The sequence below is a fragment of the Tenrec ecaudatus genome, chromosome 11, assembly GCF_050624435.1.
Source record: "Tenrec ecaudatus isolate mTenEca1 chromosome 11, mTenEca1.hap1, whole genome shotgun sequence".
NCBI lineage: Eukaryota > Metazoa > Chordata > Mammalia > Afrosoricida > Tenrecidae > Tenrec > Tenrec ecaudatus.
Genome location: NC_134540.1, coordinates 71,345,403 through 71,361,011, shown reverse-complemented (window position 1 = coordinate 71,361,011; position 15,609 = coordinate 71,345,403). Strand labels below are relative to the sequence as shown.

Here is a 15,609-nt window from a genome sequence, read left to right as displayed (position 1 = left end):
ACTTGTTAATTGATTGCGGTCGTGTCCTTCATGGACTGCCTTTCCGACTCCAAAAGCCCCTGCTCTTTTTACGATGAATGGATTTAGTGGAAAAGGAGCAAGGACTGTCTGGACAGGCCTGTTGGACCAGCAGCCGGAGAAAGCTATAGACGGTCTGCTCCTTGTCTTGTGTGAACGCAATGAGCCAGTAGGCACTTCACAGCAACACATTTCCTTTGGGGTTTATTTAGGGGAAAAAATTAGGCTAGAATAGAATGACCTTTCTCGCATCTTTGTTAATTTACTGTTTGATATCTCCACCACTGCTCCCCCTTCACCCCCCTTTTTTTTGGTTAACAAGAGGGAGCTTCAGAAACTTTATTTAGAAACTTTGCTTTCTTTTAATTTTCATTTTCCACAAACTTTGGAAGCTCCTTCACTACAACTTCTTTTTTTGTTTGCTTCTTTAGTTTTCTGGTCCTTAAGGAATAGGACTCTGCTCCCAGCTCAGGAGTAAATCTTGATTAATATAAATCACTTGTGACTATTGCAGGGGTATCTGTGAACCTGCTCTGAAGTCATACATCGTAGAGAATTTCCCGGAAAGAGGGTTTTTCTCGCTCTAAAAAGAGACACAAGAGAACAAACAATCATTTTCTGTCCTGGGTATTGTCTCGTTGCATGTGATGCGTTGGATACTCTGGCAGCCATCTTGCGATCCACGAAGGGCGCTAGTCTGAGAGACAGCCATTGCAGCTTGTCTTGCAGAGTAGACAAGTGGACAACAACAATATTGTCAGCTGAAGTCATTCACTCTTGAACTGCAAGGCTTTAGACCTTCTTGTTATGTTGACACTTCCTTGTATTTCTTTTTTCCAGCAGTTTCTTTGGCACACGATCACGTATCGTAGAGTTCAGTAGTTCAGTCAGAGCAAGAAGAGGTGCACACAATAACTCTTCTGTGATCATTAACACAATCAATTTTCTTGATCTCTTGCAGACTGTGTCCATAGCACTCTGACCTCAGTGTTTGCTGCCTCTCTCCTGTGAACTGTTCTCCTGTCTCTAAGGCTGGTTTTGAGTCTCCCAAGTATTCTGTTACACCATCTGCTCTATAACTGATTCTTTGTCCAAAGCCCTGTTGGCCAAGTCTTCACTTTGATCCTGGGTGGTCTCTTCTGTGCCTTTTGCATATGCTTATGATTTCCCAGTCTCTGTGGCCCTCTGGAGCTCTTTCCTTGCGTCTTTTAACACTTGTAGCTCAACACATCCTTCTCTCTTTCCTGTATTTTTCCTTTCTCTAATACCACACTGTCACCAAAGTTGAATCCTCAGGCTTCCTGGATTCCTGTGCTCACTCTCTCGTTTTCAGAATTTTCTCTCCCTCCCCGTACAGAGTTCAGTACCAGAATCCTATCAGTCTTTCACACCTACTCTTCTCTAATCCTCATGGTTCACCCCTCTTCCTGTAATTCAGGTCCTCTTCATTTTTAAAAATCTAAACTATGAATATCCTATTGCCATTTTCCAGTTTGTCATCCATGCTACCAGCAGAGACATTTTAGTACAAAAATCTGATCGTCTCATTACACACACACACACACACCTCTTAATGATTTCCTGATATCTTCAGAGTAAATACTAAATTTCTTGCATGAAAGGCCCCACATAAGATCCACCCTGTACTTTTCTTATATGCCCACCCATTCCCAACTACCATTGAGAAGAACTCCTAACATTTCCTCAAACCGCTGTTATCTTTCGGAGTGTGTTGTACGTACCTTGTGGACTCCTTAAAAAATAATTTTTTCAGGAAAGTATGTGTACACAAAAGTTGAAAGAACAGATGCTTTACCTAAATGATCATTAATATGTTTCCATCTCATATTTCCGTTGGTTTTGAACATTTGGAGTTTGCAGGCATCGCGACAGTCCCCGCCTGTTTTCTACAGCCTATATGTTCATGAGGACGTTCTATACAACTCGGTCCCCTGATGCTGGCCCCTACGAGCCAACAGCACTACCTCACAGGGTCTCCTGGGCTGGCTTTGAGGGGCGGGAAGGGTAGGTCTTCTCTCCTGTGAATCCACGATGGGATTCTACTGACTGACTATTTGGCTAGCAGCTGAGCCCTTGACCGTTTCGACACAGGGCTTCCTACACGTTCATGATTGGTATTGTTAAAAAATTAACAATAATTACCTCACTGCCCTCAAGTCAGTTAGACTCATCGCAACCTTCTAGGGCAGGTTAGAATTGCCCCTGTGGGTTTCCAAGGTTAGGACTCTGCATGAGAGTAGAAAGTCTCTGGAGCAGCTGGTGATTTTGAACTGCTGACCTTGGGTGACTACGACGCCACCAGGGGTCTGTCACAGTAATTACAAAATGCCTTTAGTTCTTCTATTGTGGTTAAGTACTTTAGTGGTCAAGTGTTGAGTAATAAAATCTAGCGGAAACTCGTTCAGGAATCGATGGGAGGAAAACTCCACGTTGGAAGGAAAACCGAGGCACACAGTGTATCTGCAGTGAGGTCAGAGATGCATCTGGGAGTTGGGAAGATCAGAGTCTGCACTATCCAGCACTCCCAGGACGCCTCCACACCCAGCGTCAGTGACTCTTGCTCATCCCAGTCCCCCCTGCCTGTGTGGCAGAAATAATTCCTCTGGGCTGCACTTCTGCCTTGCATTTCCTTCCGGGTGCAGTGACTTTTCTATTAGGTGAGCTTCCTGGCCCTCAGTTTGTAATCCTTCCAAAATGATTGTGCTGGCCTTACTCTAGCAAGGAAATGCTTGGTTTACTATCTGCATCATTGATTTACAAGAATCGGTCAGTTTATTTACCCACTAAGGGTCTTGCAGATCCACCCAATGGGATTGGTTAGTTTACTGTCAGCCTAAAGGACTGTCCTTTTACAGGTGTTCCTGTGTAAATAGCTAATCTCACAGATGTTAGACCACCGCCTAGCGGTACTGTGTCCTCTGGCCCTGGCATGATGCCCTGTTAGGGGCATCCAGGCCATTCCGGCCAGCGCACCCCCATGTTCAGCAGAATGAAATACTTGTGAGGTGCTTTGCCATCCTCAAAATTGTTGTATGTGAGCCCGTGTTGCCACCACTGGGTCAGTGCATCTTGTTGAGAACCATAGGGACTCTATGAAGCATGATGTCTCTTTCCAGGGACTGGTCTTTTCTGAGAAAGGGTTCAAATTACATGAGATGAAGTCTCACCAGCCTCACTTCCAAGGAGCATTCGGACAGATTTCTTTGTTCTTTTGGTTATCGATGGTACTGCCAATACTCTTTACCAACACCATAATTCAATTGCATCAATTCTGCAGTCTTTCCATTTGAGGCGAATGAAAATACTGGGGATGGGGTCAGGCTCATTTTAGTCCTGGACGAGACATCTTTGTTCTCTAGCACTACTGACCCTTCCTCTTTGTTTCAGATTTTCAGATTCAATCACCAGTAATGATTGAAGCATCTTGCTTGCATGTTTAATCAACTTCAGACAGAGGTAGACTGTAACGTTGCTTCGTTTCTTCATAACTGTGTTTGTGGTGGGCACGTGCATTTGAATAATGGTGGTATCAACTGCTTTCCTTGCAGGCATAGAGATAGATAGGATCCTGTCACAGACGGCATTGTAGTTCAAGATAGATCTTGAAGTGTTCTCTTTGATGGTGAGTGTGACGCCAGTTCTCTTGAACGTGTCATTCCCAGCATAGGAAGCCATCTGATTGCCTGATTTGAATGGCCAACCCCATCCCATTTCAGTGCACTGCTTCCTGGGATAGTGATCTTTTATGAATTTCATGACATTTTTTATAACTTCCCATGTTCCTAAATTCATATTTTTATACTCCACATTTGTTATTAAAGGATGCTTGTAGTTGTTTCTTCTCATTTTGAGTTGTGCCCCATCAGCAAACGACAGTCCCTAAAACTGGACTCCATCCCCGTCACCACCGTGGCCTCCACTTGAGGAAGGAGGCAGCTTTTCTGAGTGCCTTCCCACCCAAGGGGCTCACCTTCCTGCACGAGAACTGATCATGTTTCCCTATTACTCATAATGTTTTCAGCGACTCGTCTCTCAGAAGTGGACATCTCACTCCTTCTTTGTAGTCTGTTCTTAGTCTGGAAACGCTCCTGAAACCAAGGATCACCCTGCTGATCTTTGAAATACCAGCGGCATAGTTTCCGGCATCACAGCAACTTGTAGTCCACCACAGTGTGACACACTGACAGGCTGGGGGGAAGGACCTCCTAAAAGCCATAATACAGATGAGGGGCTATAGTAATGCCCGGGAATGCTGAGCCGGAACTCTGAACACTGAGTGTGATAGAGGCACGTGTAACACCCAAGGACAGAGAAATGGTGCTGGGCAGATTCAGCCCACAGAGTGGAGCACTGCTTTTGGAATGGAGGTCACAGAGGCTTAGGTCTGATACACGTTACAGGAGCTTCCCTTAAAGGGTCTGCCTTGAGACCTTTATGGTGCTGATCTCACCTGGCATTTGCTTAGGACTATCCCATAACTCCTGGTTGAGAGCAAGCACAAGGGCCAGACCCTGCAAATAAATGCCATGAATAAGAACAGGGAGGAGGAGAGAATGACATACCCACTGAAAGAGAGCAGACAACTGCTCACACCTGATCCACTTTGTGCCCTGCTGATATCACAGAAATGAACATCTGTAACTTGGGGAAGGGAGAGTAGGTCCTCTTTTAGACAGAAGTTGGCTCTTACCCTGTGACTGTAAGCGGAGAACTCATAGGGAGAGAGGGGGCCAGTTCACCTCAAATCTGTTCCTGTTGTTTATTGCTTGCTTTCTATCTGTAATATGTTCTTGGGTATTGTTTACGTCTTTTATATAAATCAAAATAATGGCTCTCACTTGCTAGTGCTTTGTGTCTTGTGGCTGTGACCCAATCAGATTGAATAATAGAGTTGTGATGCCAGCAATCTGACCACTGCTTGCAATTTTGAGGCCACAGTGTAAGGTGAGGAATGGCCCCATTTCTAGTTTTAGTTTAGAAAATATCAAAGTAGAACAAAGGATGATCCTGGCTTAGGTTCCTGTTCCACCCATCCAATAAGAAAATAATTGTGTAGTAGACATGTTTTCCAATGATAACCCATTTTAAAATCAAGATTTCACCCAGAGTAAGAGTGAGGTGGGAAGGTCTTTCATTTGAAGTCCATTACAACCTCCTTAATCTGTTAAATCCCTATTGCCCTCAGTAGTATGGAGTTGGCCCCTCCACTGTAAAGTAACCCTTCCCCGGTTAAGGTAAAATCTGCCCTCTCTTGCTGTGTGTTCACCCCACCCTCAAAATTTGCTTCCACCGTCGAGCCTACTGACACAACACTTACAACACAACAATATGAAAAAGTCCACAACATATAATGAGACTTTGAGAGATTGCAGGGCAGGCTCCCAAGTAGGCCGGAAAATGGTCTGAGAAATGGGGAAAGCGTGTGCCCTCTCTTCTTGCAGTTAGAGAGTGTGACTGGGGTAGGTTTACATGGTTTGCCTTTCTCCCTTGAGCCAGAAGGGTGTGTGTGTGTAGCCTTTCTTATTGGCTTGCCCAGATGTGGGGCATAAAGTGAAGGGGAGTTGAAAGCGTGAAAGCTGATAATTGTCTTTAACAACAAAAGTAGTCCATCTTTAACACACACAGACTGCACTTGTCATTGGTCTCATGGTATGTTTTGATATCCTCTCTCCCTGTGTTAGTCCAGGTTGACTAGAGAAATCCAGAGACATTCATCTATCAAACTTTTATATCAAGAAGTTATTATATATCAAGCAAACTTCCCAGCCCAGTCCAGGTTAAGTTCCTAAGTCCCATACTAGTTCCTAAGTCTGGTACTAGTCCATAAATCCCTCTTCAGACTCTTGTAGCCACAGGCAGTGATGCCGAGTGCCAGAAAGTAACGGGCCGGTGGGTGCAAAATTGTGTGGATCCAATGGTGGTGGGTGCATCCCAGGGTTCATAGCAGTCAGGGTCAGCCAGTAAGAAGGTGAAGGAAGAAGGGAAGGAGGCTCCCAAGGCCCTCCTTATGAGAAGACCAGGAGGCACCTGATTGACAGGCTAGACTCCACCCTAACTACCACACTCCCTTACTAGATAGGGCCAACAAAATAGACATACCGTATTTACTCGAGTATAAGCCAACCTGAATATCAGGCAAGGCACCAAATTTTACCACAAAAACTGAATTTAAAATGTGCTGGGAAAACTCAGTATATACACGAATATAAATGGTATATCTTTATATCTATCATATATCTCACACTTAACCCTTATTATATACTGTGCATTTTCACCACGTCGAACAAGATATTTCTATGAATTTCTTTTGCTCTAGGGCACTCAGTGTGTTTTTTGCTAGACTTCAGTAAACATTTGCTATCCTTTTGCTTCTTGACGCAGCACTGTACTGACTAAATGCCTGTGCTGTAAGTGCTTTCATTGACTTGAGACACCTGAAAGACCAAACCCATTTCACCGCCCTCCAGTTGATCCTTACAGTGAGCCTACCGGACAGGCTAAGACTGGGAAGCCTCCTCTTCCTGAGAGCAGCTGGTAGTTTTGAGTTCCTGAATTTTCCACTAACGGCCAAAACATAACCCACTACACCTCTAGGGCTCACTAATATGTGTGGTAAATAGTAGTTTAGGATTTGGGAAGTGTCCTTGACATTTATACTTTATAATATTTCCCCCCAGAAGCTCTCAGTAGTCATCATTACTCACTAACTTGACTTACGTATTAAAGTTCTTTTTGTTGTTTCATTTTTTTGCCATACATGTTCTGTGGGCTATTTCAACTGCTTGTGGTCATTTTTGCCCTTTGTCAGAGTATTTCTAGAGAAGCAAAACCAGTGACACTCATGTATATAAAGAGAGAAGTTTATACCAAAGAAAATGGCCCACAGTTTTGTAGAAGAGTCTAAGGTCAGTTTGACGTAAATCCGTGTTGTGTCACATATTAAAAGCTGGAGGCTTTCCTGACTCCAGTGGCTGCCAGGGCAGGGAAGCCAGCAAGTTGGCAGACAAATCAGGAGATGAGGAAGAAGACCATGGCTGGCTGGTAGATGCAGAGGCAGATTGGCAAGTCATATATTAAAAGGCCACTGACAGCTCTCAGGATTATCAGGCAATATGGCAGGCCATTGGCTGAAGGATTCACAGCAGCCAAAAGCAAGCAAGCAAGCAATCCACGCTATTTGTATCTGTGAAGTAGGCCACACTCCCAAGGAGATGTCATCACACTGTGTCCTGTACGGGATGGACTAGAGCTGTTTACAGTATGTTAGTCACCTCGTTGGTGGGCTTCCTAAAACCATAAGCCCAAACAATCACAGCAAGCATCTGCAAGAACTTGTAAGTTGAGTGGAATTTACCGCGTCTTGTATCAAACACTGCATTCAGGACCACAAAGGGTGGTTTCAGGCCCACTAGTGAGGATGCAAAAATCTTACCTACAATTTTTTTGGATACTTTCTAGTCCCTCAAGTACTCAGTCCCTTCATTATCCTTAATACTTTCTGGAATTTACTTCACATTAAATTCATCAGATTGCCTTTCTCCAAAATTAAACTTCCTCCCCATCCTTTTGGTTTAGATTAATTTAATTTTCCACCCTTATTTCACTCCTTTTCCTTCTCCACCCCTTTCCCCAGTCTGAACACCCCTCATGCGTTTATGCCAAGATTGTTCAATGTTTTTCTGTCTCTAGAGCAACTCAATTTTGCGAGAGTTATTGGAGACTATAAATGTTGCCTTGGGAGGAAGGTTGGCATGCTGAATTCATTGGTTGACAAAATTAAATGTAGAAGTGTTTTACTTTAAATTTAAAAAATATTCAGTATGGCCTGAATGGCTCTAAAAACCTAAATACTGGCTAGGGCTAGACAATGACTGATGTCTTATTGTTGCGCCCGCTCCCTTAGCTGGAAGGCGGGTGTTGCTCTCGAGTGATTGGGAGGTGTGCGTGAAAGTCAAGGGGCTCTCATTAAAGGGGTACTGATGCCCTTCAGCTCTTCACTCCCCTATTATTCAGTGTCCATCAGCAGCCCAGCTCAGCCTGCCGTCTGAAAAACCAAAACTAGGATAATTGGATGTTTGGGTGATTTCGTGGTATGAGAACTGCGTATTGATTTGGCCCAACTTCCTTTCAAAGGCTGTGCTTTACCGAGGAGTGCTCCGTCACTGCCGTTGATGAGGTGTGTCAAAGGGCAGTTGCTCAGCCATTTCTTCAGCTGTTTCCTGTCATTGCAGTATCCTCTTTCTTAGGACACATGCCATTGACCACAAAATCGCAGCTCTCCTCTAGTCTCTAATGCGTAGCTGCTGCTTCCTAATTATTTTGAATGTCAGACATTTCTAAAATACATACGGTTATGTCAGTCATTCTGCTGCAGTAGCACAGAGAGCAGCTGTATGTTTCTTCAACTTGGCTTATCTATAAATAATTTACACTTCCTCTTTTGGCCTTACTTCTGTCTTAGGAGCAAGCAATAATGGAAGCCAACAGGACTAGCACTGGCAGGCATTTGAAAATCTTTATTTTTAAATCTTACCTGTTCAGCCAAGCAGTCACACGTGCTTCTGCGGTAGACAGAATTCTCTGATGGCCTCCAAAATCCTGGCTTCTAGTGTCTGTGCACACACGTTCCCTCAGCGATTCCAGCCAAGACTCAGCTAGTGCTGCTCTAAGGTTTTTCCTCTGTAATTAAGGCTCCGCCTCAGTTGACCTTTAAGATGGGAGATTATCTGAGTGGACTTGACCTAATCACACCGGCTCTTTAAATCTAGCAGCCAGAGACCAAAAAAGGCTGGCAGGGTGAGAGGTGTTAGACCTTCGGGAGATTGCTTGCTAATGGCTTTAAAGATGGTGAGGACCACTACCCGAGATGGAGGGCAGCCTACAGGGAGCTCACAGGCAGCAAGAACACAGTGCATTGTCAACAACCTGAATGACTTTGAATGAGAGCTTTGAACTTCAGCTTTGTGAGACCCTGAGCAGAGAACCCAGTCATGTACTGTCTTTGGCACTGGCTGTGCCGCCACATCTCTCGTGAATCCCCCCCTTATCATGGGTCCTGCTGACATCATCAAGGAAAGAATGAAGAAGCGAGGTGGGAAGTGTTCGTACCAGGTCTCTAGGCAGCTCTGTCCAAGGAGTGGCCCCCTCTGCTTCCTGTGGTGAAGACTGCACTGAGGCACGGGAAGTTACAGCATGCCAGCCTGCAGTAACCTGGTGACACCGTTTTGAAACCGCCCCGCTGCCCTTTGCTGCTCTGAACTTCTTTGAGCAGTGTAAGTATATGGCCTCTGCCTTTTTCTATAGATGATAGCACAGAGACTTTGCACTAGATCTCCAGAAGATAGGCCAAGGCCAGCCCCGCCCCAGCAGCACCACACATCAAGCTAGTTGTCCACCCATGCTTCCCCGCTCCTAGAGCCTCGCAGCTGACTTCTCTACCCCTAAGTGCTCTCCTGTAGCAGACCACCTGCTTGACAGGCTCTCTCAGTTACCTGACCATCTTGTACCTCATCTTACATTACTGAGATTGGGTGCCCTGAGGTGGGAAGAAAAGCTTTAAGAACTAAATCATAGGGAGATGAGTAGATTTCATGGACTCATTGTCTGTAGTGTACTTGAACTCTAAAAGAGCATATTTGCAGTGTACTTTTCAGAACTGTAAGGAGGAGGTGTTTATTTCTGTGCACTGTTGTTTTTTATAGAGAAGTCTTTTATAGTTTCTTCCTGTAATCCCTCCCTGCAGTGTGTGGCCATCACTTGAGGTCCTAGCCGGCTCAGTACTCCTTTCCCTAATTGTGGCATATATGGTTTTATAAACCAGCCTGGCATCAAAGAGCAAGGGGCAGTCTTGGCCCTTGGCCCCAAGCATCTGAAGACAAGCCGCTGCCTGCTTCCTAACCTCAGCTATGCTTACAAAGCTGCCTTGGGACGTAAGCATGCTTTGCTTGGTTGTGCTGTACTTTATTGGGTTTCCCAGATACGTTATTAGGTTTTTTGTTTGTTTTCTTTTTAATGAACAGTACTGGCAACCCCCTGTTGAATAAAGGAACTCTGGTGGAGTAGTAATTCACCTGTTGGTCAGGGAACCTCAAGGTCATCAGTTGGAACCCACCCACTGCTCTACAAGCACAAGATGAGGCTTTATGTTCCCGGAAAGAGTTACAGTCTCGGAAACCCAGAGTGCAGTTCTATCCTGTCCTGTAGGTTCTGAGTCAGACTAGACTCAATGGCAGTAAATTTGGTTTGGGGGTTTTGTGTTGAACAAGTGTGTGCCATTTTTTCCAACAGCACGTGCTCACTTTGCATCTGTGTCACATTTGACTATTCTTCTGTTTTTCAAGTGTTTTCATAATGCTTTTGCACACTTAATAAACTACAGTGTAGTGTACACATAACTTGCATATGAACTGCTGTTAAAGCAGCATGAGGGTAGCATCTGACTTTCTCTAAGAGGGAAGGAAAATCAAAACCAACAGCTGGAGGCTGATCCTTATGAGGCAGAGGTCAGGCACATGTCTGCCCTTCAATCTTTTTACCAATTCTAACTTTAGCAATCCCATACTGCTTTCTACTTCTCTGCTTGTTCAATTCATTGCAATGGCCACACCGAACTCACAGACAATACTGCCAATTAGGGAGTTTGTTAAGGAAGTCACATGTTACAATTTAGCATCAGGAACAGTCAGGATACAGTTCTTTGATCAGGGCAGCCTGTTAGCCATGCCTGCAGGCACACCTTCCTCTGGCCGGCTTTTAACTCTACCAATAAGTGCTGATAATCACCCAACTCTGCCAGCAAGCTTCCTGCCCAAAGGCTTAGTTAGTTCTCTTGCTGCATGGACTGGAAAACCCACCATGCCTTTCTCTGCCCCTCTCCTAGTTTTGCTGCCGTTATTTATTACCATCTTTAACTACCTGTGGTGTTACAGCTGTCTCTGGACTGACAAGGTTCAGTGCAGGGATCTTGGGACATGCTTCACTCTTCCTGGTTCATGACTCCTCTTTTTTTAATGGCAGCAAGATTCTCCCTGCCAGCCATGTCCCCCCACCCCCCTTCTCTGATTGTAGGTTGTCTCATTTTAAGCATAGTAGGGCTGGTCCTGCAGTGGGCCACATGCTCTTCACACTTGTATTGTCCTACACCAGTAATTTGGTGGGAGTTGCAAAGATTGAATGTTAAGTAATTAATTACTGTATATACTCGTGTATAAGCCGAGTTGTTTTTCCAGCACATTGTTAAATGCAGTTTTTGTGGTAAACTTAGGTGTCTCCGCTGATATTCAGGTCAGCATATACATGAGTATATACGGTAAAAGTACCGTATTATGTAATTCCAACTCCAATATGTACTTACTTCTGCAAGGTTAGTAACCAGTATAACTAGGCAAGAGAAAAAAATAAAAGACCTTTAGGTTGGAAAGGAAGAAGTAAAACCATCTCTATTTGTTCTCATACGTAAAAAAATCCAAAGGGGGGGAAATGAGGAGTTGATATCAAGGGCTCAAGTAGAAAGCTAATGTTTGAGAATGATGAGGGAAACAAATATACAAAAGTGCTTGCCACAATGGATGTATATGTGGATTGTGATAAGACTTGTACAAGCACCCAATAAATTGATTAAATTACTACTTTTTAAAAGTTCTTGGTGCAACTTTCCTGGCCTTTTTCTCACCATTAAAGTTTTCCATTTTCTTTAAAAAAAAAATCCTAAGGAGTCCACTGAAAACTATAGAATGATTAAGAATTCAGCAAGGTTACAGAATACATGATCAATATGAAATGTAAAAATCAATTTATGTCTGTGTAATACTAATGATGTAACAAAAATACAATTAATAAAGCAGTTTATATTAGCATAAAATATTTATATATATAAATATGACAAATATAAACCTTGTATATTGGAAACTATAAAGCATTGTCAAAAGAAATTTAAACCGTTGAATACAAATTTGATGATCTGAAATGTAAACTCCCACCCAATTTACAATAAAAACCTGAAAAGCAAAGAAATTATAGAACGAAATAGAAAGATATCCTGTGTTGATGGATCAGAAAAATACAAAATATGAAGAGAATAGTCTCTAAATTGATCTACAGATTTCCAGGTAACCTTCTGCAAAAAACTGGCAAGCTGATCTTAAAAACTATGGAAATATGAGAAATTCAAAATAGCTAAAATAATTTTTTAAAGGACCAAAGTTAAAGAATCAACACTTCCTGATCTCAAAACTTTCTACAAATCTGTAGTAGTCAATACAGTCTGATACTGTCTCAATAACATGTACCTTGTATGTTAGATACCCTCTGATTTTTTTTACATGTGGCTATAAAAATTATAGCATGTTCATAAAGTTACCTCCCAGGGGCATGCTATTTGCATAAAATATGGTAGATAAATGAGTTAGAATTTAGATTCTAGAAAGAGACTTTTGGATATTTATATATGAAAGAAAAATATTGAATTCCCTACCCCAGACAACAGCAAAAAAATTAATTCAGGATATATCAGACACATTAAATAATTTATTATCGTAAGCCTAGAATAACCAGACATATCAGTTATTCTTTTATGGAGCCATGCCGGTTTGTTAGCACAATAAGCCAGAGGTGTTACTCCATCTTTTCAGACCATGTTCTTAAAAAACCTTGGACTCTTGGGGAAGAGAATACAGAGAGATGTTTGGATGGCTTTTTATGTACTTGTAGATAAGAATCATTTAGGAATAGTCATTATTTAATTAAAATGAAGCTAAACTATAAAACCCTGGAAGAAGAAAAAAAAGGTCATTACCATAGATTTTTGCAGTTTCTTTTTATGCAACTCTAGAAACACAAATAACAAAATATAGCAACTGGGCCACTCTAAAGATTTTTTTTTTAACATTTTATTAGGGGCTCATACAACTCTTATCATAATCCATACATATACATACATCAATTGTATAAAGCACATCTGTACATTCTTTGCCCTAATCATTTTCTTTTTTTTCCCTTTTCTTTTTTTACATTTTATTAGGGGCTCATACAACTCTTATCACAATCCATTCATATACATACATCAATTGTATAAAGCACATCCGCACCTTCCCTGCCCCAATCATTCTCAAAGCATTTGCTCTCCACTTAATCCCTTTGCATCAGGTCCTCTTTTTTCCCCCCTCCCTCCCCCCTCCCTCATGTGCCCTTGGTAATTTTTTTTCCAACATTTTATTAGGGGCTCATACAATGTTTATCACAATGCATACATACATCAATTGTGTATAGCACATCTGTACATTCATTGTCCTCATTGTTTTCTTTTTTTACATTCTATTAGGGACTCACACAACTCTTATCACAATCCATACACATACATACATCAATTGTATAAAGCACATCCATACATTCCCCGCCCCAATCATTCTCAAAGCATTCGCTCTCCACTTAAGCCCTTTGCATCAGGTCCTCTTTTTTTTTTCCCCTCCCTCCCCGCTCCCCCCTCCCAATGTGCCCTTGGTAATTTATACATCGTTATTTTGTCATATCTTGCCCTATCCGGAGTCTCCCCCCCACCCTTCTCTGCCGTCCCTCTGTCCCTCTCCCAGTGAGGAGGTCACATGTGGATCCTTGTAATCAGTTTCCCCTATCCAACCCACTCACCCTCTGCTCTCCCAGCATCGCCCCTCACACCCCTGGTCCTGAAGGTATCGTCCACCCTGGATTCCCTGTGCCTCCAGTTCCCATATGCACCAGTGTACAATCTCTGCCCTATCCAGCCCTGCAAGGTAGAATTCGGATCATGGTAGTTGGGGGGAGGAAGCATCCAGGATCTGGGGGAAAGCTGTGTTCTTCATCGGTACTACCTCGCACCCTCATTAACCCATCTCCTCTCCTGAACCCCTCTGTGAGGGGATCTCCATTGGGCCACTCTAAAAATTAAACATTTTTATGCTATAAATGATACCATCAAGAAAGTGAAGATAAACCCACAGAATGGGAGAAAATATTTGAAAATCATATAGGAGGAAAAACTAATGAAAAGATAATGGAATTCCACAAACTTTTTGAAGTCTCATACACAATCAAGGTACGTGTATCCATAATACACATGAACTTTTACTGGGTATATCTAAATATGGAATTTCTTCTCTTGATGAAACTCTATCAACTGTTTTATTCAAGAGGTATTTTTTATTATTTTTTAAAACATTTTATTGGGAGCTCATGCAACTAGTATCACAATTCATACATCCGTCCATTGTGTCAAGCACATTTGTTGTACATTTGTTGTCATTATCATTTTCAAGAAGTATTTTACCTTTTTAAAAATTCTAGTTTACTTCTATTATTTTTGTCCATAATCTTCCAATATTCTTCCTTTCCATTTGCAAATATTGTAGCTTCTACACAGTTTTGTTATATTTTGTATAGCTCTATTTTTTTTAAACATATCATCTTTTCTCGCCTAATTCTGAATTACAGGTGCTATTTGGGTCCCACAACTCACTAGATTCTTATCTGTAGTTTCTGTTTTCCTTCTATCCCAATACCCTCTACATTGTATTTTTATATTGAATATGTTCTCTGTTTTCTGTATGACTTCTTCATATTGTTACATCTTCTTAAATATACTTTATTTTGCTTATTTTAAATTCTTGACCCAACTTTTGTAGCTTCATACCACTGAGTGAATATGAGAGAGAGTGTGTGTATGTGTTGGGGCGGGGTGTTCCCACGAACATTCTTGCCATGTCTCTCGTCCTGTGCTAGTTTACATGGGGAATGCTCAATAAGTCTATACTGTGGCACACTGGGTTTAAGCGTTGGACTGCTCAGCGAGTTTAAACCCTCCAGCGCTCACCCCCCGCCCCGGGAGAAAGATGAGGTAGGTCTACTTTGTGGAGCCTGAATCAGCTAACTTGCAGCAGGTTTTGACGTAAACGTAATGTAACTTTTCTCCTCAAGCTGATGATCTTGTTGGGGAAATAATAAGACTGATGCCAATTAGAGAGCACTGCAAAGAAAATGTGATTTATGTGGTAAACTTCCCTGGTGCTACTGGCATGAAGAAGCCTGTGCAGGTGGAGGGAGGGTGGGGTAGAAAGCAGCACTGATTACAAGGATCTACATGTGACCTCCTCCCTGGGGGACGGACAGCAGAAAAGTGGATGAAGGGGAGATGTCGGACAGTATAAGATATGACAAAATAATAACTTATAAATTATCAAGGGTTCAAGAGGGAAGAGGGAGGGGAAGAATGAGCTGATGCCAGGGGCTTAAGTGGAGAGCAAATGTTTTGAGAATGATGAAGGCAATGAATGTACAAATGTGCTTTACACAATTGAGGTATGTATGGATTGTGGTAAGAGTTGTATGGTCCCCTAATAAAATGATTTATTTAAAAAAGAAGAAGCCTGTGAAGATACAACTACAGAAGTACTGAGTGGACTACACATAATGAAATTTTATTTTTGAGGCAAACGGTAAGGTAGATGCTAAGGGGACATTAAAATGGGCCTGGCAATACAGACCGTTGAGTGAGTATATTGCTCCTTTGGGAAGAGACTTTACTGTGGATGAGAGCCGGGT

General features: G+C 42.5%; 1 protein-coding gene across 1 annotated transcript in view; it reads left to right on the top strand.

Moving 5' to 3' along the window:
• TMEM131 (transmembrane protein 131) overlaps positions 1 to 15,609 on the top strand; it is a 190,163-nt gene that overhangs the window by 94,027 nt on the left and 80,527 nt on the right. The window lies entirely within an intron of this gene.